This window comes from Acomys minous (assembly GCF_964271855.1).
Source record: "Acomys minous genome assembly, chromosome: 8".
In the NCBI taxonomy this organism is placed as follows: domain Eukaryota; kingdom Metazoa; phylum Chordata; class Mammalia; order Rodentia; family Muridae; genus Acomys; species Acomys minous.
The window spans coordinates 94,155,462-94,181,425 of NC_140489.1; the positions used below are offsets into that span (position 1 = coordinate 94,155,462).

General features: G+C 40.7%; 1 long non-coding RNA gene across 1 annotated transcript in view; it reads right to left on the minus strand.

Annotated features, from left to right (window-relative positions):
- The window catches only part of LOC311603823, a 294,782-nt gene that overhangs the window by 151,535 nt on the left and 117,283 nt on the right, over positions 1 to 25,964 (minus strand). Inside the window, exon 2 of the long non-coding RNA XR_014781276.1 lies at positions 2,011 to 2,070. This is a non-coding gene — a long non-coding RNA (uncharacterized lncRNA). The remainder of the gene's footprint in view (positions 1 to 2,010; positions 2,071 to 25,964) is intronic.

The following is a 25,964-nucleotide window of genomic DNA, read 5'->3' on the forward strand; positions in this document are numbered from 1 at the left end:
GACCTCTACCCCTAAATGGCATCTAGATAAGTACTCAGAAGAACACTTACTGATCATACTGTGCTTGGCTTAGGGAGGTGTGGGAAAGATACTCAAACAGTAGCATTGCAGAGACTTGGTTTCATGGTGGCCTGCATACTTCTGCAACTTCTGAAACTGTTCACAGAGTAACTAACTTAAGTTTAGATCATTTTAATGAAATATCAGATTTGAACATCTGAAAACTAAAAATGTTATTTCTATTAATAACATTAATTTTAAAATCGTCTATTTTATAAAATCTAATGAAAACTTTCATAATTTAATAATCATCTTCATCTCACTGTCATAGGAGTAAAATTTTGAAGTAGCCTGCTATATAAATCATTTCTCCAAATTATTATTTTTTACTTCTACATATACATTTATATTACACATATATACTATAAACTACATAGAGCAAGAAGGACCATGAAACAATTAGGAATTATATAAATGTAACATTCAAAGTGCTTTGCCTATTTATTTTCTCAAGTCTCTGATGGGGTTGAAAACCAGATAGGTTAGTTTAACAATTAAGCTTAGTTTCTTAAGGATTAAGATATTTTTGTGTCTAGATAGAAGTTTTTAGGTTGATAGAGATGAGAAATGATAGATATTGATTTACATTCAGAGTTGTAGACTCACCAAAATAGGAAAGATATTTTCCCCAATGTTGCCAAAAACAAATAGGCAAAACCTTTGAATGTGTAAGGCATTTTAAGGTAAGCCAAAACTGTGCCAGTGAGATGCCCAGCAGGTAAAGGCACTTGCCGCTAAACCCGACAACCTGATTTCAATCCCTGTGACCTACATAGTGGAAGGAAATAACTGACTCCCGCAACTTATTCTCTGGCCTCCACATGTGTGCCCTTAAACATAGATAGATAAATAGATGATAGATGATGATGATGACAATAAATAGGTGACAGATGATAAATAGATACATAAATAAAAGATAGATGACAGATACAAATGATAGATAGACAGATAGGTGATAGGTAGACAGATTCTTAGGTAGGTAGATAGATATAATATATACATAGATAATAGATAGATAAATAGATAGATGATAGAAATAACAGATGATATATAGACTAGATAGATAGATAGATATGATAAATACATAGATGATAGATAGATAGATAGATAAATTATAGACAGATGATTAATTGATAAACGGTAGACAGATAGAAGATAATAGGTAGATAGATAGATAGATAGATAGATAGATAGATAGACAGACAGACAGATAGATAGGCAGACAGACAGATAGATAGACAGAAGATATTTTAAGATAAACTAAGGCTCCATTTATTATTATCAAGTATAGTAAACTCTAGACTCGGGCTCTCCTCTGTGTTAGGTGGCCTCCAGTAACAAGCTGCAAGTGGGGAAAATCATTGAGTCCTTTCAGCAAATGGCTACGTATCAACTAACACTTGGTGATCCAAAACTGTTCTCAGTATATCTTTCTTTCCCCTTTGCTGGGCTTCAGACTATCTTTTTTTTTTTCCTTTTCTAGCACTGGATCTTCACTCTTGCCTCTGAGAGGCAAAAAGCTTTCTTTCTTTCTTTTTTTTAAAAGATTTATTTATTATTATGTATACAGAGCTCTTCCTGCATGTACACCTGCAGGCCAGAGGAGGGTATCAGATCACATTACAGATGGTTGTGAGCCACCATGTGGTTGTTGGGAATTGAACTCAGAACCTCTGAAAGAGCAGTCGGTGCTCTTAACCTCTGAGCCATCTCTCCAGCCGGGCAAAAAGCTTTCTGAACTACCTACCTCTTCAGAAGTTTTTAGGGAAATCAAATTGGATATTTTGTGCATTTCCATTCCATGTCACTGAATGTTTTCCAGCTTTGTTTCTAACACAGCACCATGGGATAAGAATTTTCCTCATGAGGTGGAGAGTCTACAGAAAAATGCCGTGAGCAGTTCTAAAGTTAATAATTGACTCATTATCCAAAAGGTTGAGGGTGACTCACATGGTCCTCGTCCTTCTGTAGTACGCTCCCTCTCAGGAAAGTCATAGGTTAACCAGGAATCTGTTAATGAAAAAAAAACTTAATAGCTAATACTCATTAGATAACTTCTCAGAAACCTCTGTATGTGGATTAAAGAAAGATAATGTCATCTACATGATTGAAAGTGGATCGCACAGAGACTTTAGATGTGAGAAGCCTGGGAGAATGAGGAAATAGAAGGATCCAGTGGGTCCTGGAAAACCACAGGCGAGTCTGGGCCCTGGGGTCCTCTGCAAACTATGGCAACAGCCAAGGAAAATATAGGCAGTAAACTTCGAATTTCTACCCAGACTAGCCGATGGACAAGACATTCTCCACCGTTAAGTGGAGAAGGAGATCTAACTTTCACACAAACTCTGGTGCCCCATATTTGACCATGTCCCTTGGATGGAGACGCCTGGTGGCACTCAGAGGAAGGATAATAGGTCACCAAGGAGAGACTCAATACCCTATGAGCATACACAGGGGGAGGAGGTCCCCCTCAGTCACAGACATAGGGGAGGGGAGTAGGGGGGGAAGCGGGAGGAAGGGAGGAATGGGAGGATACAAGGGATGGGCTAACAACTGAGATGTAATATGAATAAATTAATAAAAAACTGTAAAAAAAAAAAAGAAAGAAAGAAAGTGGATCGCACTTAAAAATGTACTCAGGGAGATAATATTTGTGGCCATCTCTTACTAGTACGTCAAGACACATTATACATGCCAACCCCTACATCTCTTTCTTTTAGGTTTTGGTTCCACGAAAAATAAAAATACAAATAGGCCAAGATCAGATTACAGGCCTGTAATCTCAGATGCTGGGGAGACTGAGATAGGAGAAGCACAAGTTCAATGCCAGCCTGGGCATCTTATGTATACCCTGCCTAGAATATATAGCCCAATGGTAAAGCATTTACATAATACATACAAAACCTTAAGTTCAAGTCCCAGTACTGAAATCCATAGTAATAATAAACAGTAAATATCACCCTCTCTTTCTCCCTTTATGTACATGTTTCTCTCATTATTATTTCCTCCCTTTATGCTAGATCTTTTGCCAAAGACCAACTATACAACTCATATACATTACTGTTTACCACGTACCTTTTTTATTTTATTTTTTTAGGTGATGGCTGTATTTTGATTTTTTAAATATTGTAATAATTTATTCATATTACATCTCAATTGTTAGCCCATCCCTTGTATCCTCCCATTCCTCCCTCCCTCCCACTTTCCCCCTTTTCTCCTCCCCTAGGACAGTGACTGAGGGGGAACTCCTCCCCCTGTATATGCTCATAGGGTATCAAGTCTCTTCTTGGTAGTCTGCTATCCTTCCCCTGAGTGCCATCAGGCCTTCCCATACAGGGGACATGGTCAAATATGGGGTACCAGAGTTCTTGTGAAAGTCAGTCCCCTCTCCACTCAACTGTGGAGAATGTTCTGTCCACTGCCTAGATCTGGGTAGGGGTTCAAAGTTTACTGCATGTATTGTCCTTAGCTCATGCCATAGTTTGAGCAGGACCCCCGGACCCAGATCTGCCCGTCATAATGTTCTTCTTGTAGGTTTCTAGGACCTTTTGGATCCCTCTATTTCCCCATTCTTCCTTGCTTCTCTCACCTAAAGTCCCAATAGGATGTCCTCCCCTCTGTCCCACTTTCCTGGTGAGTGAAGGTTTTCATGGGACATACCCCTTGGGCCAGTATCCAGATATAAGTGAGTATATACCATTTAACTCTTTCTGATTCTGGGTTAACTCACTCATTATGATCATTTCTAGTTCAATCCGTATGTACACAAATTTCGGGAATTTCTTGTTTTTAATAGCTGAGTACTATTCCATTGTGTGAATGTACCACAGTTTCTTTATCTATTCTTCTACTGAGGGACACTTAGGCTGTTTCCAGGTTCTGGCTATTATAAATAAGGCAGCTATGAACATGGTTGAGCAAATTTTCTTGTTGTGTGCTGGAGCATTTTCTGGGTATATTCCAAGGAGTGGAATAGCTGGGTCTTGTCGAAGCCCTATTTCCAGTTTTCTGAGAAAGCACCAGATAGATTTCCAAAGTGGTTGTACTAGTGTTCCACTTTCTCCATATCCACACCAGCATGTGGTGTCGCTTGAATTTTTGATCTTAGCCATTCTGATGGGTGTAAGATGGAATCTCAGAGTCATTTTGATTTGCATTTCTCTGATGACTAAAGACGTAGAGCATTTCTTTGTTTCTCAGCCATTCAATATTCCTCTGTTGAGAAATCTCTGTTTAGTTCTGAGCCCTTTTCTTAACTGGGTTATTTAGTTTGTGGTATTTAATTTTTTGAGCTCTTTATATATTTTGGAAATGAGACCTTTGTCAGATGTAGGGTTGGTGAACATCTTTTCCCAGACTGTAGGCTATTGCTTTGTTTTCTTGACAGTGTCTCCTGCCTTACAGAAGCTTCTCAGCCTCATGAGGTCTCATTTATTAATTGTTGACCTTAAGGCCTGGGCTGGTTCAGGAAGTTGTCTCCTGTGCCAATGTGTCCCAGACTCTTCCTCACTTTTTTCTGTAATCAATTTAATGTCTTTGGTTTTATGTTGAGATCTTTAATCCACTTGGACTTAAGTTTTGTGCATGTTGACAAATATGGGTCTAATTGCATTTTTCTACATGTAGACATCCAGTTAGACCAGCACTATTTGTTGAACATGCTATCCTTTTTCCATTGAATAGATTTGGCTCCTTTGTCAAAAATCAAGTGACTGTATGTGTGAGGATTCATTTCTGGGTCTTCGATTCAATTCCTTTGATCAACCAGCCTATTGCTGTGCCAGTACCATGCTGTTTTAATTACTGTTGCTCTATAGTACAGCTTGAGAGCAGGAATGGAGATTCCTCTGGAGGATCTTTTATTGTATAGGATTGTTTTAGCTATTCTGGGTTTTTGTTTTTCCATATGAAGTTGAGAATTGACCTTTCAATGTCTTTTAAAAATTGTGTAAGTATTTTGATAGGGATAGCATTGAATCTGTAAATTGCTTTTGGTAAGATGGTCATTTTTACTATGTTAATTCTCCTGATCCACGAACAAGGGAAATCCTTCCATCTTCTCATGTCATCTTCAATCTCTTTCTTCAGGGATTTAAGGTTTTTTCAAACAAGTCCTTCACTTGCTTGGTTAGAGGAATTCCTAGATATTTTATATTGCTTGTGACTAACATGAAGGGTGTGGTTTTCCTAATTTCTTCCTCTGCATGATTGTCATTTCACATAATCTTTTTAAAAATTGGTCCACATGCAGTGCTTTTGAGTCTTCTGAGGATCCTTCCTGACTCAGTCCCTTCTCCCTATTCAATTCTCTTTTATAGTACCTTCCCCAAGTGCAGTAATTACTTGTTCCTGTGTCTATGGCTCCCACTGCTCTCTAAGTAGTAAGCCACCTTATCTTACCTAATGAAATAACTGATGCTCAATAAACGCAGTGTTGAACTGAACTCCTTAACATTTCCTTTGGTACAGTCTTCTGACAAAGGTTAGTGCTGAAGTGGACATACTACATGAGCAGTATTTACTTCTCTTAGGAGTCTGGACATGCCTTCATTGAGATTTAAAATCAAAATTATCATTAAATAAATTACATCATGACATAATTTAAGCATTATGAAGGCTCTGACAGACCAAAAGATAAGAGAATGCAGATATAAGCCTTTGAAACTACTGAGCAGAGAGGGTCAGATGATAGGGAAGGAGGGCTTCCCCTTTCCGAGAACTAGGAGAGGTGTGAGGGGGGATGAGGGAGGGAGGATGAAACCAGGAAGAGATGAGGGAAGTGGCTACAATCCATATGTAAAGTGAATAAATTAAAAATAAAACTGTTTTTAAAAAAGGAAACGACTCAGAAGAAGAGAAGGTAGAAGGATGTCTTTAAGCACAGGGAGTGCCCTCCAGTGGCCTCTTCATCTTCAACGTTCCCTCAAACCCTCTAAATATGAATTAATTAGCATTACTTTTCTTCCTTTCTTAATCTTTTATGATCAATAGAAGATTCAGCAGCCCACTTTCAAAAATGGCCACTAAATCTATGGACAATTTTGCAATAATCGCCCTCTTATTGTCTCTACTCCTTCTGATGTCACATAAAAGAAAACTATAATAACCCTTCAACTAATATCTTTCTTATTGCTCTACCTTATTGATATATCTCATGCACTCTTTTGGAAATAATTCTAAAGTATAACTCTAGTCCTATCCCATCCTGCCATATGTCTTTTAATGAATCTTATTACCCACCAATTTATTTCCTGTTCCTCAGAACCAACACGCATTGCAATGTCAATAAACCCAATGATTTTAGCTTAAACTCAAACTACTCCCTTACTTTGACCATTCATGTTCCCAAACATGACCCACATCACATGCCTCGCGTCATTTCTTTCTGTTCTTCTGTTGGTTATATTTCCCCTGTTCATCCTAGTTGTCAGGATACTGAACAGTTTACACAAATGGCTCAAGTGTCACTTGCTTAATGAAGCCTCTCCTGTTGGCTATTTTTCCTACCAAATGTTGGGATCTTTTTCCACCTCAAAGGCCAGTGGTGTCACCCTTCATATTGCATTGTGTCCTATTTCCCCTTTTGAATGCAGACTAATAGGTACAGAGGGTTTCCCCACCAAAAACCAGAGAAAAAATCCCTCAAGAAATCCTAGCATGTCTGACACATGGACCAATCCTGAGCATAATCTACTCAATTCCTAGAATAGATATCCACTCATGTCCAAATGAAAGCTTCTGTGGCTAGTATAAATCCTCTATACTTAGTATTCAAAAGAAATAATGACCAGATCCTGCAGTGCACAGCATTTTGTTTAGTCTCCTTTGTTCCCCTTCAATGCCTTCTTCTGAGCCAGACTCAGAGGACATCACTAAAGAAAAGAAGACCCACCAGAAATTGTTAAAGGTGTAACATAAGTTAGTGCCGACTCTTAGCATATCCTAAGACATATCAAAGATATCATATCCAAGATGAGATGTTGACCAGAGGCAAAGATGCTGGATAAAGAATAAAAAGGAAGAGAAGCCAGAGCTCGACTCATCATTTCCACTGCTCAGGTTCCTGGGTCAAGAGGGTTCTGTCATTGTCAACCACCCCTTTCCAGGCACAGGAAGGCACAAAATCAAATATTGTGAGGTCTTGACCACTTTCCACACCAATAGTCTTTAAATATTTCTTCAGTCTCCTCCTGGAAGGAGGAAGGCTGTGAGTGATTTTCTACTAATAAGAATTATATGCAGAAACAGATTTAATTATTTATCTACTGGTAATGTCTGAAGAAGATTCAATTTCAAAAAAATACCAAAATGACTCTTCATTTTTCTACAGTTCATGTCCTTCTAATTTCCCAAACCAGACACATCCTAAGAGTATATTAAAGGTTTGGAATTTCTGTCCCACCATAAGTCACTCACAGCACTAGTCAGAATCATGGCCTGAATTACTGGATTTCAAATACTCCAGCTGATTCTGCATGTCAAAGATGAATTCATGTACAAGCTACAGCGCCATCAGTGAAGAGCCTCCTTTCCCACTTAAATCATCAGGAAGGGCTGAGGATGTAGTTTGGTGGTAGAGTGTTTGCATAGTTTTCATGGGGCCTTCATTTTTATTTCACAAGAGTGTAAGCAAATTTCTTCTGAAAAGCATTTTTAATGTTAGTGTGAGTGCAAAGACCGTGTATATACTTAGCCAATTTCTTAACCTGTTGACAGTACCTTGTCTCTCATACATATTAATGTTTTAAAAGATCTCTACCTATCTTCCTCATTACTGGGGATCTCAAGAAGGTATGATTTGTTTAATATATATATATATATATACATATATATATATATAATATGTATAAATTAAGGGGAGTGGGATGAATTGGAAAGAAGAAAGCAAGGGTGGAAATAATGTAAATAAATTAATCATGTATGAAATTCTCAAATGAATTAAGATTGGGGTCTTTAACGGCTAATTAGATCATGAGGGTAGAGCCTTCACAAGTTGACTAGATACTGTATAAAGGAGCTAGAACGACTTACCAAGGCCCTTTTAGTCTTTCTGCCTTCCACTGTGTGAAGACAGAGCAATGGACACCATCTTTGAGGCTAAAACAGGCACTTGGTGACATCAAATCTCCTAGTGCCTTGATCTTGGTCTTATGTTTCCAAAGGATAAAATTCCAAAATGATAAAAACCAAAATTTAAAGGTTTAAATGTGCGTGCGTGCGTGCGTGCGTGCGTGCGTGCGTGCGTGTGTGTGTATGTGTGTGTACTATGAATGCAGGTGATTATGGAGGCCAAATAAGGTCTTGGATACCCTGGGGCTAGAGTTACAGGTGTTTGTGAGCAACATGGAAATCAACTCAAGTCCTCTAGAAAAACAACAAACATTCTTAAACACTGAGCCATCTCTCAGTCCCCAATCTCTAGCTTGTATAAGTTACCCAGTCTCAAATATTTTGCTAGGAAGGAAGGAAGGGAAAGAAGAGAAGGAAGGAAGAGAAGGAAAAGAAGGAAGGAAGGCAAAGAAGGAAGGAAGGAAAGATGGATGGATTAGGGCAGGGAAGAGTACTAGGTAAACACTGGAAAAATGCCTCATCTAGATAAATACTGTCAAACCCATAAAGCAGGCTAATAGGAAGTAATTGATTTGTAGGTGGTATAATCTTACAACATTTTGTAAATTAGTAGTTTAGGAGCACTCTAAAACAAAGGCCTTTGTGAAAATTTCAGACATATCAAGGAATAATGATTCCAATAGCATGTGCTTCTCCTCCATAGCATGAGGTTATTTGTGGTCTCTGCTCCTCTGTATGAAGATTATGAGCAGACTCATATGTACTGAGGGGAGTGGGACTGAAGAGCGTGGGTGGATGGTCATTGTAACAAAAGGCAGAGGATCCTGGCAGCCACAGCATCTGCAGACAAGGGCCTAACATTTGCCCTTTCTCCTTGCCAGTTCTGTTTTGGCATCCAGGTGTTCAGCATTTTAGTTTAATTTTCTTATAATGGGTCTTTTGCAATGTTTCACCAATAAAAAGGCAGTGACACTCTAGTTGTCATATTTTTCCTTAGAAATAAGTTCAATAAAAGGCATTGATTTTTTTCTGTTTATAACCTTGGCCTTATTCTTTACATTGCTTATATATAGGACTTTTATTATTAACTTCTGAGCAGCACACAGTTTTGACTTGTTACATAGCCAAGTGTTATTTGAGAAAATTGCATTTGTATTGATACAGTTTATCATTCTTGGAGAACTGGATTTGGGGTAAAGTTTCTGCATTATTTCCAGAGAATTTGCCCTGTTCAAGATCCTCTTAATTTTTGCCTCTTACCGGCTTCAGACTTAGAAATTGCTCTTTATACAATGTAGAAACAAGGAGCCATATTCTCTCTGCTGAGTCTTTTGAAACTGAACTGAGCTACTGAATGGAAAGCAAAGTTCATTATCCACTACGACAGCCAACAAGACATCCTACACATCTGTCTCTTCCACGCCAACACTTGCTCCAGTTCTGTCACTCTAGGTTGGTTACTAAAAGTATATTGAAATGGAAGAATGGTTCTCCAAAAATAAGGTGAAATAGAAATATATCTGGCAAGAAAATCTCTTCAGATGAAGGTGGGTGCTTTGTGATTTTCTATCACTTAAAACATTTAAGTATTCTCATAAAGGAAAGGCAGTGTCACATGTTGACTTGACTACAATATACATTCTTTTTTTTCTCTACCTTTTCCATCGACTTTCCTATCTTCTCAATAAATTAAATGGTGAATGTCCTGATATAGGCCTTGCTTTTCTTCCAAATAGCATTTCCAAAGAACACTCAAAAGCATCCTAGCAATATTCCATAAACATGCTTATGTATACACCCTTTCTCTGAGCAATTCAGGTGTCTCAGAGACATGTGCGTGCACGGATCCTCTGAGATACAAGTAGTCTAAGTCATAATGATATTCACAGAAGACTTCTTACAGTACAGTGGCTAACAGAAGCTGACTCAAGGAACCAGATGACCTTGGACTGAAATTCAAATAACCTTGGCTTTTCAAAGTAGACATTCATAGACATTTTCTCTGTATAGTTTTCAGCCGTGCTTCTCTTCAAGTTTACAATCTTGAATTTCAAAGATGACAAAAAAAAGACTTGTCATTTGCCATCTGAGACCAAAAAAAATTATCTAAAACAAGTCTCCAAAAGCGTGTATCAAATAACAAGAGCTTAATGCAGAAAAAGATGAGACTCCTGAGCTCCCAAACTTGATTTTTCTTCCTGTGTGCATGCTTTTCCTCCTCATCCTACCATCTTGCATACAACACAACACAACACAAACTCAAATAAATTATAAACAAGGGCACCTTATTGCTGAAAAGATAAGGCAGAATCTCTGAGGAAATCCAGGTTTCTTCTTAAGTTCATGATCATTGAAAGTCACCTTTCCAAGTGTTCCCTAGATACAGGATGTGGCATTAGTTTTCAGAGATAGGCAGGCAAGAATCCCAAGCCATGGGTATGGCTGAAATGCTTGCTCTGCATTTCTACCACCATGACTCATACATAGCCCTAATTCATGCTCCTGAATTGGCTTACAGCCCACACAACACTTTCAGGCACAGGAACCTAGGGGTATGAACTCTGTTCATATACCCATGCTAAATTCTCAACACTCAGCTTTTGTTAGAACCTACTACTTTTCCTTAATTGTGCATTCGAGGACTGACTTTTATTCCTCTGCCTTCTCTCAGCATCGTTCAGAATAATATCCTGTACACAGCAGGTACCAAATTAACATTGACCAGTGTGTGCTAATTTGTGCCACATGAGGGCTCTGAATGCACTCTGGCTGGCTGTTGGAGTGGCGCTGTTCTAGCCATTTCCTAAAATCTCATGCCTCTCTGGAACAAACCAAGATACACACTCTTTACCTGGTCCAATGCATAACTAAACACGACTTCTGAGCTGACACTTTCACTTTGGGGATGTAAACAATGGATGATTATCTTTCCTGCCACCCTAAGCAGTCTACAAAACCCAGCCAACTATAACATACATAGCTGTATATTTTGCGTATGTACATAGCTGTACCTGTTGGTACAAGAAGAGCCCCTGGTTCCATTGCATCTGTGCACAGTTTCCTGGCTTCCAAACCGTCTTGAACAGATGATCATGTAAACAGAGGGATTGCCAGATCTCTGGGCTCAGCGAGTGAATTTGCTGCAATGCAGCATTTAGCCTGCTTATTCTGTAGGAAAGGCTCCTCAGCAGGCAGTGGTGCAGTGGGCGTGTCCGAGGAGCTGCAGAAAGAGCCAAGCAGATGGCTGCAGCCCAGTCAGCTTACAATGACAGGGTATTGACACTGCTAGTCACAGAGAGGGATGCTAAAAAAGCAGAAATGCTTTGCTTGTTGAAGGGTTTCAGTTTTGCTACAAAGACTGTTGTCTTCTAGAACCGGGTTCATTTGGTGACTCCCTAATTTGGAGAGCTGAAATCATACATCCGGTTCTGCTGATCTGTGTCTGGGGCCCCTGAAAGTACAAAAATCCCAGAAAATAAAAGAGTTGAACTTAGCTGAAAGAGTTTACTTTCCAATCAGCCTCCCAAAGCCCTTCTCTCATCTGGTCCTACTCCACATCCCAGCAGTCACTTGGTGCTTCCATTTCCCTGTGCTCCTTTGCTTCCCCACAGTAGTTGAAGTCTGTCTTCACAGAAGGCTGGCCACGCTAGCCAGTCAAGTTCCTTGTGGCCCACACTTCCTCAGCTGAACCACACACCCTGAGAATGATGCTCGTGCGAGGACCAGCTGCTTAGCAAAGAACTCAAGTTGCTAGCCCACAGGAAGAGAATTCACTGCCGTGTCAGCCAGACTGAGTCTGACCATATCTAGAGTGTCCCTTCCAAGCTCCTGGGGACTGTCACTGTGGTCACATTTGCCAGCAATGAGATACTAAAGGCCCTTCTTCTCAGAGCACTGTAACTCCTGGCTACTTTATACGCATCTCAAGAATGTGATTCCCCCCCCCCCCCCAGCCCCGTCAGTTCTTGGTCATCTAAACTTTTTATTTCTGCAGATTTATTGGATACATAAGGCCAAACACAGTTTACCACAGGGATGTCATAATGTAAACCAGGACTAAAATGACAATTTAGGGGGAACTGAAACACAGGAGCACAAGAGGACATCTGCCAAGGTCCCTAGTGAAGTCTCAGAGGTGACAAGGATGACAAAGAGCAGGACGCTGAGCTGTATAATCTGGCCTTAAGTTATGTGCAGCAGCACACCTTATTAGTAATTTATACTAAAATAGCTTGCTACAGCTCTTAGATAAAGTAGTTATGAGCCTCAGAGCAGAGTGAGGTCAGCACGGAGCCAGGCTACGACCCTAAAGCCAGCTCATGCAGTTATTACAGGAACCATGAAGAATGAACTGGTGCAGTCATGGGGGAGAGGCCCTCACTGGGGCTAAGCATTTTCATCGCACATAGATTAGTGCAAAATCAACAGTGGAGCTGGACCTGCAGACATGACTGGCATTCACAAGGTAAAAGACTAGAAGTAAAGTAAAACGTTCCAGAGAATGAGCCAGGAATTGTAACCTATACACAATGGGGCTGGAAAGCAGAGTCAGGGGGATCCACCTTCCTCCTGCCTTGGAAATTGGGTTCTTGGTTTGATTGGAAACTGCTGTAGCAACTCAACGTTCTGAACAGAGTCAACAAGTGAAACTATGGCGCTGCAAGACTCTCTCAAATCTGGCCCTGCCTGTGTCTTCTCCAAGCCAAACCCACTCCTCAAAATAGAAATTCTAGCTGTTTTGATCACCATTATATCCTTAGCTCCTAACACGGGACTTAAGAGAATAGCTCAATGAATAAATGAGTGAGTGGACTGTAAAGTGAGATCAGAACTTCCGGAGTGCTACATATTAATAAGCTATTGTTATTTGTTTGTGACTGAGCTAAATTGGGCAACCATTCATACTGGAAGTCCATCAAGCCTGTCTGATTTGAAAATAACTATTTTCTGGGCTGGGTTCCCTACACAAAGCCCCATTTCCCCATTCTTTGGGATGAGAGCAATTTGGGATAGTTTTCATTTTTTTTTTTTAATTTTAGATAAAAGACAGCTTCTTTAAAGTGTGTAATAAATCTCACCAACTTACAGTAATAAAGGCTGATCCTGCTGGGGAATCCAGGGCACTCAAGGTCAAGCACTGCTCTGGGAATGCATTATCCCAAAGCATAAGCTAGTTTCTGAATTTGGGGCACTAGAGATATTGTTCCACATGTTTCCAGGACTTAAATCAGCTGTAGTATGGAAGAGAAATATCAGTCCAACCCTCAAGACAAGATTGCATGGGAATGAGTCCACCTGGGATTGTGACGACGTACCTCAGGTCAGCTTCATCTGGTTTCCACCTGAGCTCTCCATTGTAGGTTCTGAGGTCATTATGGTAGGCCCTGGGTGCTTTTTGCCTGGATCTGGGCACTAATGTCCAGAGGAATGTTAATTCGGCCACTTGTTCGTCCATGACCAATCTGCATGCTATGCTCTCAAGACTTCTCTGGAGAGATTCCACAAACCTCATGCCAGAGCTGATGGCTAGCTACTTACAGCCTCTATGTTCTGCACCTTCCAAGTGTTTAGGAGCAAGGCCACACATCTGCCCTGCTCTTTGCCTTTCTGGTTTTACATAATAGCTACTCTCAACAAGACTAGCCATGAAATGAATGACTATGGAAGCCTAACTGCCCAAACTCTCTCATGTTGCAGCTGAGAATACTGAGGAAGAACTAAAGGGGTCAACAACACAGCAGTGTGCCTAGGATCCGGAGAACTTGCAGCCCACTTTTGAATTCACAGGCTTACTTTTCTAAAGGTTTCCTTTTCCTCCCATCAGAAGCATTTCCTCAATGCTTCCTACCTTGTCTCTGTTTCTGTTCTCATCTTCTTGTGGTGTCCATGTCCTTTTGATGCTCTCAGCACTCACACACCTCCTCTCACAAGCAGGATGTTCTCCACACCAGTACAAAGTTGTCGTTGCAGGAAAGCCACATCAGACATCCCCCTGCCACAACTGTACCTGACTGCTTCTCTGGCCTAGGTGGTACTTCCTTTCCCCAGGAAGTCTGGATGTTTCTTTGATACTTTGCAGGTCCTTTTTCACTTCTTGTGTGGTTATCTTTTATCTATTGAAATTTTTCCTCTATACCCCTGATGAATCCTTCCATAACAAGGAGTATCCACGTGCATGCGTGTGTGTGTGTGTGTGTGTGTGTGTGTGTGTCTGTCTGTCTATCTGACTGACTGACTGTGTTTCTGTGTGTCTCTGTGTGTGTTCCCTCCCTCCTCTCTCTCTCTCTTTCTCCCTCTCTCTCTCTCTCTCTCTCCCTCCCTCCCTTCCTCCCTTCCTAGCCCCATCTCATTTGCTCCATCCCAGAGTAAGTCAGGGAAGACCCAGCCTTGTCCTGATCAAACTTTGGCACCAGTCAAGGACAATATGTGCAGTAAACTTTGAACCCCTACCCAGATCTAGCCAGTGACAGGACATTCTTCACAGTTGAGTGGAGAGTGGAGACTGACTTTCACATGAACTCTGGTGTTCCATATTTGACCACATCACCTGGATGGGGAGGCCTGGTGGCACTCAGAGAAAGGATAGCAGGCTACCAAGAAGAGACTTGATACCCTATGAGCATATACAGGGGGAAGAGGTCCCCCTCAGGCACAGTCATAGGGGAGGGGAGTAGGGTGAAAATGAGAGGGAGGGAGGAATGGGAGGATACACGGGATGGGCTACCAATTGAGATGTAATATGAATAAATTAATAATATATACAAATAAAAAATAAAAATAAAAGACCCCCCTTTGTTTCTTTTTTGGAAGCAAGCTTTCTGCACTTTGAATCCAGAGTCACTGTGTGGCCAAGAGTGTAACTCTAATTTGGGACATTAATGTCAATTGCTCACTGAGATCTATTTCAAGCTGTATGCACGTCAATCTAGCCTTTATGTACTAGGACAAAGGCAATCTGTAGACCTAGACACATTCTACCCATCACCTTTCTCTACTGGTGGGATCTCGGAGGGAAGAAAACACCACGGCATTCTGCTCTTGTCACTTAAACTTCTAGTTATTGCATTTTTGTCTATTTCACTCTTCCATGGACTTCTCTGAGATGAGAATGATGAAGCATAATTTTAATATACCCAGAAGCACTTGGTTTAAACCTTTAAGTGTAGCAGGTGCCCAATTCATTTTTATGCAATGGAATATTTGTTGGGAAATCCTGATACCTCCCAGCAATCAAGCAATTTTCCTTAAATGTTTTTGCCATAATTCTGCCACATATAAAGATCCGTAACCAAGGAAACATCTTTCTCATTCTAGCTAAAACAGAGCCTTTCCACTTTTTAAATCTCTTCTAAGAAGTTCTTTATCATACTTCTGACCCTCTTTTTTGACTCCTAACAATTTTTGTATAATGCACTAATAGTCTTTCATAAGAATCCATTGTAGCTAAGGGTCCTAGTAGTTGAGATAATTCATTCCTTCATCTTTTCACTCACAAGAACACATGCCTGCTCTTAGACACAACGTCACCTAAAGCTAGCAAAGTTTGGAACTAATACTTTTCCAACAGCAAACGTGACATCTCTGACATAGAGCTGGGCATCTCAAGCCCACAGACGTGAAGCTTGTGTTTTTATCACATGCCTCTCTGATCCATTCTCATGTGACAAAATGCTGGTCTTCTCGTCTCTTTGCACCTACTTATCCAAACTTAGGCCCGTACATCACTTGTCTGAGCATTGTCCATCAAATGTGAATTTTCTCAGCACTGCCCCTTCTGAGAATCCACCCACTTCCCTCCACCACAGTCCTCTTAGTCATGTATGACCCAACTTCATTTCATTATCCCAGGCCTTGTGTGCCCAGGCGTCTCTAGTAGTACTGCTTTATAGTGAATTAAATTGTTCCCAGTTTCCAACTGAACTGAGACAGTTCTCATGGCCATTCTCTTTTCTAACTTCAACCAGTCTCATGACACTCAGAGTCCACCAAGGCCACAGCAAGTCTATTGTGTACAATATCACAAAGCAAGGAGGGGGAAAGTGGAACCTCCAAGATGCTCCAGGAGGAACCAATCCTTCACTCTCATAAATACCAAGATACACAGACGCTAAGAAGTTTGCCAAAGTAAGCTCAAGGCAAGCTTGGAATTAAACCTCAAGTCTCCTGACAACAAATTTTGTACACCAGTATTTCAAAAGAAATAGATAAATAATACACCAGGAGCAGCTATTAATCTACCATTATTGTATTTGATAGAGCTGCCTAAACCAAAACAGATTTTTCACAAACCAGTGCCTCAGTTCCAAGGTAATTGCAAATTGAAGATTGATTTTGGCAGTTCTTATGACATGGATATTAAACTATAACACATAACACGGCTGAGTATTTCTCTATCTTTGGAGAGCAACCATTCAGTCTTTTAACAGTAAATGGCTGCAATCAGAAAAACTCTAGAAGCATCCTATGCATTATCATCCATTACAGATAAAAATAGAACTTAAAGCAGAAGAATTTTGCCATACTATTAAAAGAAGAAATAGGCCAAAATAAATAAACAAATAAAATCAATTTGATTTCATAAAATATATGGTATAACAATGCTACAAAGATCAAAATCCCTAAACTGCATCAAATGCAATCAGTTCACAAGATATAAATCAAGTCCTCTCCTTACCATAATGCAGACATATAAACTGATAAAAAGAAGTTTTCCATACTCAAAGACAAATGTCCTAAAATGTTCTATCTTTGCACTAAAAATTATAAGATTAAAAAACAATTCTAAGATTCAGGGCTGAGAAACGGCTCATCAAGTAAAGTGCTTACCATACAGGTGTGTGCAGATGGAAGCTCTGATTCCCCCTCCATGTGAATGCTGAGGGTACAGCACCCTCCTCCAATCCCAACTCTCAAGAGGCCTAGGCGACAGATCCTGGGAGCAAGCTGGGTAGCAGTACTAACAGGGATAGCTCTGAGTTCAACCGTGTCTCCGATGCAACAGATAAGATGGAGATTGAACCCAGAAGACTCTAATGTCAACCTCAAGCCTCCACATATGAGTCACAAGTACATGTGCACCTGTGTGTACACTTGTGCCCACACACATACAAGCACATGCATGCTTGAACACATACCATATCACATGTACATGCAAACCCTTACAAAGCTCATGTATTTACAGACTGTAATCATAATATTGCTTTGGTGTAAATCAAAAAATTCTCTTAAGGTAAAAAGAATAACAATTTAAATTAAGAATATGCCATATTTTTCTGGTACTAACAAACCACCAACTGGTATGGGCTCAACTCTGCTTTCATCAATAAAAACTCTCTCAAAGCCCAGATATTCGTCAAAATTTATCCCACAAATCTCACAGTGGTCATCTTTCAATTCTGATTCATAACTATCTTTTTCTGTATTAACAAAGATAAACCAAGTGGACACCAAGACACATATGTTGTCTGAGAATCTATCCTCTCAAATTCAAATGCAAACATCTGATTCCTCAAAAATCACTGTAGACTGCTCGGCACCAGTTCCCTGTCTTCCTGAATTGGTTTCTGGTGTTAGCTCTGGTGTGTGCTGTGTGCTGTGTGACAAAACTGATGTTTTCTCAGCACCGAGGAGGGTATGGGTGGCTGAATCACACGGAAGTGAGCAGTAACTGCTCAGGTTGGTGCTTGAAATGTAAAGACCTCTGGTCACGCTAACAAGAGGAATTTGGCCCACAAGTTACCCATCTCCACTTTAAAGCAATAATACATATTTTCCTATGTGGTCTGTTCATGGGTTAAGTTAAGGTGGCCCAGGGCTTTATAGACTGTATTGTGGCATTTTAGTGCAGAACATTTACTTTACTTTTTTAAAAAAAGATTTAATTATTATGTATACAATACCTTGCCTGCATTACACCTACAGGCCAGAAGAGGGCATCAGATCACATTATAGATGGTTGTGAGGCACCATATGGTTGCTGGAAATTGAACTCAGAACCTCTAGAAGAGCAGTCAGTGCTCTTAACCTCTGAGCCATCTCTCCAGCCCCAGAACATTTACTTTAAAGTCTGAGACATGAGATTCATAAGTTCAAGGACAGACTAGGTATTTTAATGACTCAAACATAAAAAGAGGCTGGGAATTTAATTCTGTGATAGAGGCATTACTTAGTATGCATATTGCTCTGCTTTCAATCCCCACTAAAATGAATGACTGAATGAACACATGAATTATCAAATGGTTATTATATATGCGATGCTTTCTAGAAGGTTGGGCCAAATCTGGGTGGGAATGGTGATAATTCTTATTATAGGTGCTTGTTAGATTGGTCTCATCACTCTTTGCTGATGCTTTCTTTACTACATGGTTTCAGCTCCTGATAGGGCAAGCATATGGTTACCAGTCTCTCGAGAAAGAGCAGTTGCATAGTTTTCTTTCACCTGTTGGCAACAGAGACCAGGCCAACAGGTCCTGTTCAGATATAGCCAATGGACAGCTCACTCTCCAGGGTTATAGGAGGAGCAGAGACTGCCTCGGACATGAATTCTGGTGCCCCTAATTTGATCACTTCCCCCTTGGTGAGGAGGCCCTGTGGGCACACAGAGGAAAGAGATGCAGGCTATCCAGATGAGACTTGATAGACTGTGCCCAGATGGTGGGGGAGGAGGTCTTCTCTATCAGAGGTCTAGGGAGGGGAATAGGGCAGAAGAGGGATGGGGGATGGGAGCTAGAAGATACAAGTGAGGGGATAACAATCAGGATGTAATCTGAATAAATTATAATAATTTTTTGAAAAGAAAATAAAAAATTTAGGAGAAAAAAAGACTGTGCTATACTACCCCTGAGCACATACCCAAAAAATGTTCCACCATACCACAAGAACACTTTCTCAACTTGTTCATAACAGATTTACTCGTAATAGCTAGAAACTAGAAACAACTTATATGTCCCTCAACTGAAAATGGATTAAATGAAATGTGGTACATTTACACAGTGGAATACTACTCAGCTATTTGAAAACAAGGAAATCATGTAATTTTCAGGCAAATTTATAGAACTAGAAGATCATTCTGAGTAAAGTAACCCAGGCCCAGAAAGACATACATGGTATGTACTCACTTGTACATGGATTTTAGCCATAAATGCTACAATCCATAGACCCAACGAATCCAAGGAGGATGCATGAGAGGATGCTTGAATCTCACTCAGAGAGGGAATAAAATAGACATCTGAAGTAGATGGAGGGCGGGAACTGAGTGAGAGAAGGGTTGAGAAGGGAAACAGGTAGGGAGAGCGTGCAGGGTAGGGGGAGAGGTAGGGAGAGCGTGCAGGGTAGGGGGAGAGGACTGGGCGAGAGACAGGAATGGGTGAGGCATCTCTGGGACAGGGAGGCTCAGGGAGTCTCTGGGGGTGACTCCCGCTGAGACTCCTAGTAGCTGAGGGAGTTGGGTGTTAAGGAGCCTGAAGCCACCTCCTGTAGCCAGGCAGAGCTTCCAGTGAAGGGAAGAGGACACTAACCCACTCATAAAACCTTTGATGCAAATTTGTCTTGCCTAAAAGAAGTGTAGGGATTACGATAGAGCAGAGATTGACAGAATGGCAAATCGTTGACTAGCCCAACTTGAGACCCACCCCAGGAGAGAGAGCCAAACATTGATACTATTAGTGATACTTTGTTATGCTTGCAGAAAGAAGTCTAGCACAACTGTCTTCTAAGAGGCTGCATCCAGCAACTGATGGAAACAAATGAGGACACCCACAGGCAAACAATAGGCCAAGCTGGGGTAATTTTGTGGAAGAGTAGGAGGAAGAATAGAGGGAGCTAGGAGGGGTCATGGACACCACAGGAAGACCTACAGAGTAAACTAACCTGGGTCCATGTGGACTCACAGAGACTGAACCACCAACCAAAGAGCACGCATGGGCTGGACCTAGGCCCCTACACATATGTAGCAGATGTTCAACTTGGTCAATATAATGGTTCCGTAACAATGGGAGTAGGGGCTGTCTGACTCTGTTGCCTGCCTCTGGATCCCTTTTCCCTAGCTGGGCTGCCTTTGTCAGGCCTCAGTAGGAGAGGATGCATTTAGTCCTGCTGTGACTTGAGGTGTCAGGGTGGGTTGACACCTCTTGGGGGTCTCCCCTTCTCTGAGAATTGGGGTATAAGGCTAAGGGGGTAAGAGATAAGGGACTGGGAGAAGAAGAAGGAGGGACTGGAATCATTATGTAAAGTGATTTAATTAATTAATTAATTAATTGGTTGGTTGATTAATTAACTTAAATTTAGAAAATAACTATTCATAGTCCTTTCAGAGATGCTAGGACGGCTTACTCCACTAAACACATCATACACTAAGACAATACTTAAGTTGTTCAAGAACAAGGTGTTTAGTTGGCTTGATTAGGCAGAGGTGCAAGCTTTCTTTGGTGCCTGCATCACCTTCCTCAACTCATCAACTGACCTGCAGAGCTAATGAGTCTAAAAAGGCTTCATATAAAACCAGATGCTCAGAGATGCCTCTATGGCAGAGGTTCTCAACCTGTGGGTCACAAGCCCTTTGAGGGTTAAGCAACTTTCTCACAGGGGTCACGTAAGACCATCTGCAAAGCAGATATTCCCATTATGATTCAGGACAGGAGTAAAATTACAATTATGCAGTAGCAACAAAATAATTTTATGATGGGAGGGGTCACTACAACATAAGGAAGTGTATTAAAGGCTTGCAGTGTTAGGAGGGTTGAGAACCACTGATTCTGTGGCCACTTGAGCAAGAGTCCCTTCGGTTTGAGAACACAGTCATGTGTCCTTTAGTAAGCAATCTTTTGTAGAGAACTAGTTTCCAGCTGCCTACTCAGATTGGAGGACACTGAGTTCCCGACCGCAAGAACACTCACTGGACCTCCTGCCCTGTCCACTCGCAGAGCCCTCGGCGGGATGTTGGATTGTCATCATAGGATACAAAAATCAACACAAAGGTTGAAAATACCACCCAGGCTCACACCTGAGTTACACATTAAACAGGGACCTCATCGAAGCAACTCGTTTATTTTCTAAGCTTGTTTTTATCTTCGGTCAATTTGCTGCTTAGATCAGAGACCATGAGATTCGCTGCTTAGCATTCTGCTGAGACCACAGAATCATCTTTACTCAGAAATTACAGCTCTCCTGTCTCCAACCTGAGCTTTCTGTCCTGCCACTGGGCTTTCCTGGAACTGCACTGTACCTTTAAAATCATCAGAGTCTGCTCCCCAGAGATGAGAACGAATGTTATCAAATATTCTTTGGTGGGTTTTTAAAAGCACACGCTTTCTTCTAGAAATTAAACTAAAAACCAAAACCCCATTTCATATCATTATGACAATTCTTCTTGTGAAACCCTATTAAATATGACGGTACTGAGGAGGCGTTAATGGCAATTGCCATTTAATAGCATGGGGTTCAGTTTCACTGCAAAGCACGGTCTGCAAAAATCACATCCCCAGTGTGGGGAATTGTTCAAACCACCACCATCTGTACCTGGATAGTGCAATGCGGGTAAATTGTTAAGTGGGCATTGCAAGATCCAGGGGCAGCTTAACAATCTTGGTTCTTGTCCATTTGAGTGTGCGTTTGTGTTTTAATATGAGGACCCTTTGCTTTGATAGCATAATACTGAGAAAACTAATAAATTCCCTAGACTGTGTGTTTTAATGCTGGCATGCTAATAGTATATTAGACAACTGTGAGAAGTGTAACATGTATAAGACCATGTGTGAAACCAGCTGACTTTCTGGCTATGTAATGCTGAGACAGTACCTTAGCTTCCTGAGGTTAATATATGATTTAAACAAGATCATGCATTTCAAATATTTTCCACGGCATCAGCTATGAAACTCAGCTTTCAACAACCACTCCCATGATTATCATCTGCCATTACCCTGCTAGTAAATCTGCCTTAAACAATGGCCCCAAAACAGTTGAATGGGAATTAGAAATAAGGGAAAAGGTCTGCATAGAATTCATGCAGCCATCACATGGTGACTGGCAGGCACATTCTCTACCTTATTTCCCTGGAGAGATCTAACAGCTCTTTTGTAGCTGGTGATCAGTTTTAGGTACCAAAAAGATTCAGCAAATCTGAGGAGGCTTAGAGACCCCTAAGAAGGATGAGGAGTTCTTAGTCTTGAAAACCCAGCTCCCTAAACCGCAAGGAAGCCAGCTGCTGGAGAAAGGGTGCAGAGAAGCCAAAGAATGGTTCACACTATGAGAAGCATTAACAAGCATGTGTGGCGAGACTAGCAAAAGTAGCTATGCCCCTCCCTGGTTTTGATGGAGGTAACCTTTGCCCCACTGGATTCTATTAAAAGGTCTGGGGAATGAATGTTTCATCAAGGCTGTGCAATGACTTTCTGTCTCAGCCAATGGTCAAAGAGCAAACTCTATACTAGAATCAAGTCTATTTTCAGTGTTAAAACTAGGTGAGTTCCCAAAAGCTCCAGCTGTTTTTCTGGAGAGAAAACAGACTTGGGTTTATTTTTGCCTGGCTCACACACAGGCCGAAACAGCCACACTTGGCAATACTGTGTGTCTACAGTGACCAATAGATACAGATTGTTCTTTTTCCAAGTAAAATAATAGTGACCTCTACAGAGCACTTATTATACCTGGTGCAAAGCCCCATACAGAAACTGTAATTTGAATCTGAGCCAGCACAGCCTGGCTATCAGGTTCCCAGAACCTCTGCAGGAATTCTGCCTTCCCATCTAACGGCAGCTAATGTGAGTGCTATTCTTCTGGGCCCAGAGAAGACAGGAAGCTTCTTCCTGCAGCTACAGCTTCACGTGGACTCCAGTGTTTAAACAACTCCACTTCATATCTCCACTTCCCTCACTAAGCATCCTGTACGGTCGCCCACAGACATACTTTGGTCCCGTGGCAGTCATGACCTTGATTCTCCACCACTGGATCGCTGCAGTATTAACGTCAGCAAGCTCTGTGCATTTAGACACTCGTAAAGGGATTGCCTTACCTTAGGGACTCCCTCCTCCTCACAGTACTGACAGCTGACCTAAACCTGAGTTATGGTTAGGAATGATTTGGCGGGTGGTTTGACATGGTACATTCCGTTTCCAAATTACAAAATGCCCAACAAAAGTTCCTTCATGAATGGAAAGATGTAGGAGGCCAGATTTCTCTGAGTTAAGTTAAATGGTACTGAAAGAAAAAAGGAGAGAAATTATGTCTTTGGGAGATTATGTTTTTAATCACAAAGTCACAATGCCAAGTCCCAAAAGGAAAGAGTATAAAAATAATACACGTGGAAGCTCGTAGCATACATGAGCAGAATTCTAGTACACTGTTTTCCTCTGGTTTCTGGTCAGTTTGAGGCTTCAGAAGAGACACATTAGTGAGGTATAACTATTGTTATTTTACTCACCGACTGAGGATCCTTCAAAAGGGCTTGGGAAATGGTTACTACTTTCGTATTCTGTGAAGTTTTGTTTGTTTGTTAAATAAAGCAAGTGAATTTGGTCATCCTTGTTTCAGGAAATGGGTAGCCAGGAGTCAGACTTACCCTGTGGGTTTGAAATGTGTAGAACTTTCTAAATCCATACTATGAAAGGCCCACTGAAGAAGCTACAGCAAACGCCACACTCTCCATCCTTCCTAAATCCAGAAACTGACTATTGAGCTCTGAGAGCATGCTTCGGGTAAATTTTGAATTGGAGTGTGGTCAAAGGGTTTTAAAAAATGCCTTGAGCCCTTGGAATAGCTAATAACAAGGCCTGCCTCAGACATGGCTACTGTAGCGTTCCTGAAATTCCCAATAAGCTACTTCCCTCAGGGGCAATAAAAGTTCTCTCTGACTCAGCACCCAAAGCTCTCGTGCACTTTACATCCGTGGGCTAAGAAAACTTCAAGGTCTTCCAAAATAATGACTTCGTGATAGCAACCCGGAGCAATTTGAAATATTGAAAGAGATCAATGGGTAAAACTGTATGGGCACGTGTTATGAACAAAGCATTGGGTGGCAAGAAAATTGGGAGAGCAGAATTTCTGTCCTTCCGTATCTCAGGGGCTTGGCTTAGACAACAGATATATACATGAAACAAAAATAAAAGCAAGCTTAGGCTGTATAACACAAAATTAAAATGGAGTGATCCTTCGAAGACAAAACATAAAAGGCATAAAAGTCTTCACTGAATTATAGACGAAAAAGAAGAAAAATTATATACCCAAAACAAGAGGGAACATAGCATAATGCTGGAGAGTTAAGACAGCATGGTGCTCCCTGGAGACACTTATGGGACACAAAGGCAGCTTGTACTACAACGATGTAAATGACACTAAAAGGACAGAGCTGGGAAGCCTAGAAGAAAGCAATGGTAGTTAACCCATCTAGCAGTAAACAATAAACCCCTGTCTTAGTTTCTCTTATGTTGTAGTGATAATATACTCTGACAAAAGTCACTCAGTGAAGAAAGCATTCTTTCTCGTAGGTCACAGTTCTAGGTGTACTACAGCATGACTGGGGAAGTCAAGACACAAGTCTGAAGCAGCTGGTCACACTGTCCATAATCTGGAAACAGTAGGATAAATGCAGATGCACTCATCTTACTTTCTCTATTTTGTAAAGTCCAAGGTCTCCTACTGAGGAGATGGTCCTACCTTCTCTCAAGGTTGGTCTGTCCACATTAATGAATACAATCAAAATAATCTCTTCCAGAGGCTCAGCTCCCCAAAGATCCTCAATTCTGTAAAGTGGGCAATTCAGACTAACCCCTAGAGCCTCTAAAAGTAAAGCCGTCTGATATGGGTAATGGATTAACAGACAAATCAATGAAATAGAATTAAGTGTTCACAATAGGTCCACTCGCATATTGAAGCAAGCAGCATTTTTATCTAGCAGAGGATTTTTAAAAAATCAAATAAATGATGTGGCAGAAACTGGATATTCATCACAGAATACATAGACTGAAACAGTTTTCCGGAGTGTACATAAGAAAAATGTCTGTTGACACAATACTCAAAGACGAAGTTGAAAGCAATCAAATACAAACAGAAATCATGGGCAAGCTGTCCGTAACCACAGAGAGAGCAAACTCAAGTAAGAAGCCACAAAGAAAAAAATACTAAAATATATGAAAAAAACATTTTAAATATTATGACAAAAATAAATTATATGCTAGGTACAGAAACAAATGGGCAAATGGAGAGAAGATTTAAATTTAAAAAGTAGTTTTATGTCCCTGGAACAACTGATTAGCTATTATCAATTTTTTTTCAATAATCTATGGGGAATTAGCAAAAGGTATGGGGAGACATAGAACAGAAAAGATACTGTAAATTACTCTTAGCATGAAAATGTCCAGTCATTCATAATGAGATCTGCAGGTTAACATCACAGAGATTTGATTTCCACCTCCCAGACTCTCAGAGTTCTTAAAGTTTACTAATAATAATCTACTTGATGGCTCAAGCCACGAGAAACTAAATGCCATAACTTTCTGGAGGAATGCCAAATGAAGTACTGTTAATGAGCAAAAATAAGCAGTATTTAGCATAATTATGTCAGTTTTCCTACTTGAATCAGTAGTTTTATCAAATTGTAAACTGAGCCCTTATTCCCCACCCTAGAAAAAGGATGTGTTTACAGAGCTATTCATTGTCTTATTTTTTTAATAGCAAAAGAATGAAAACCCAAATGTCCAGTCAGCAGAAGATTGGTTGAATTAACTACAGCATGTTGCAATGCTAGATTCCTTCTAGCAATAAACACCAATGAGTGCTATCTCTAATGGGGCTCTGTTATTGTCTTCAGTCCTGTGGATGTTTCACAAAACTGTAAAACAAAA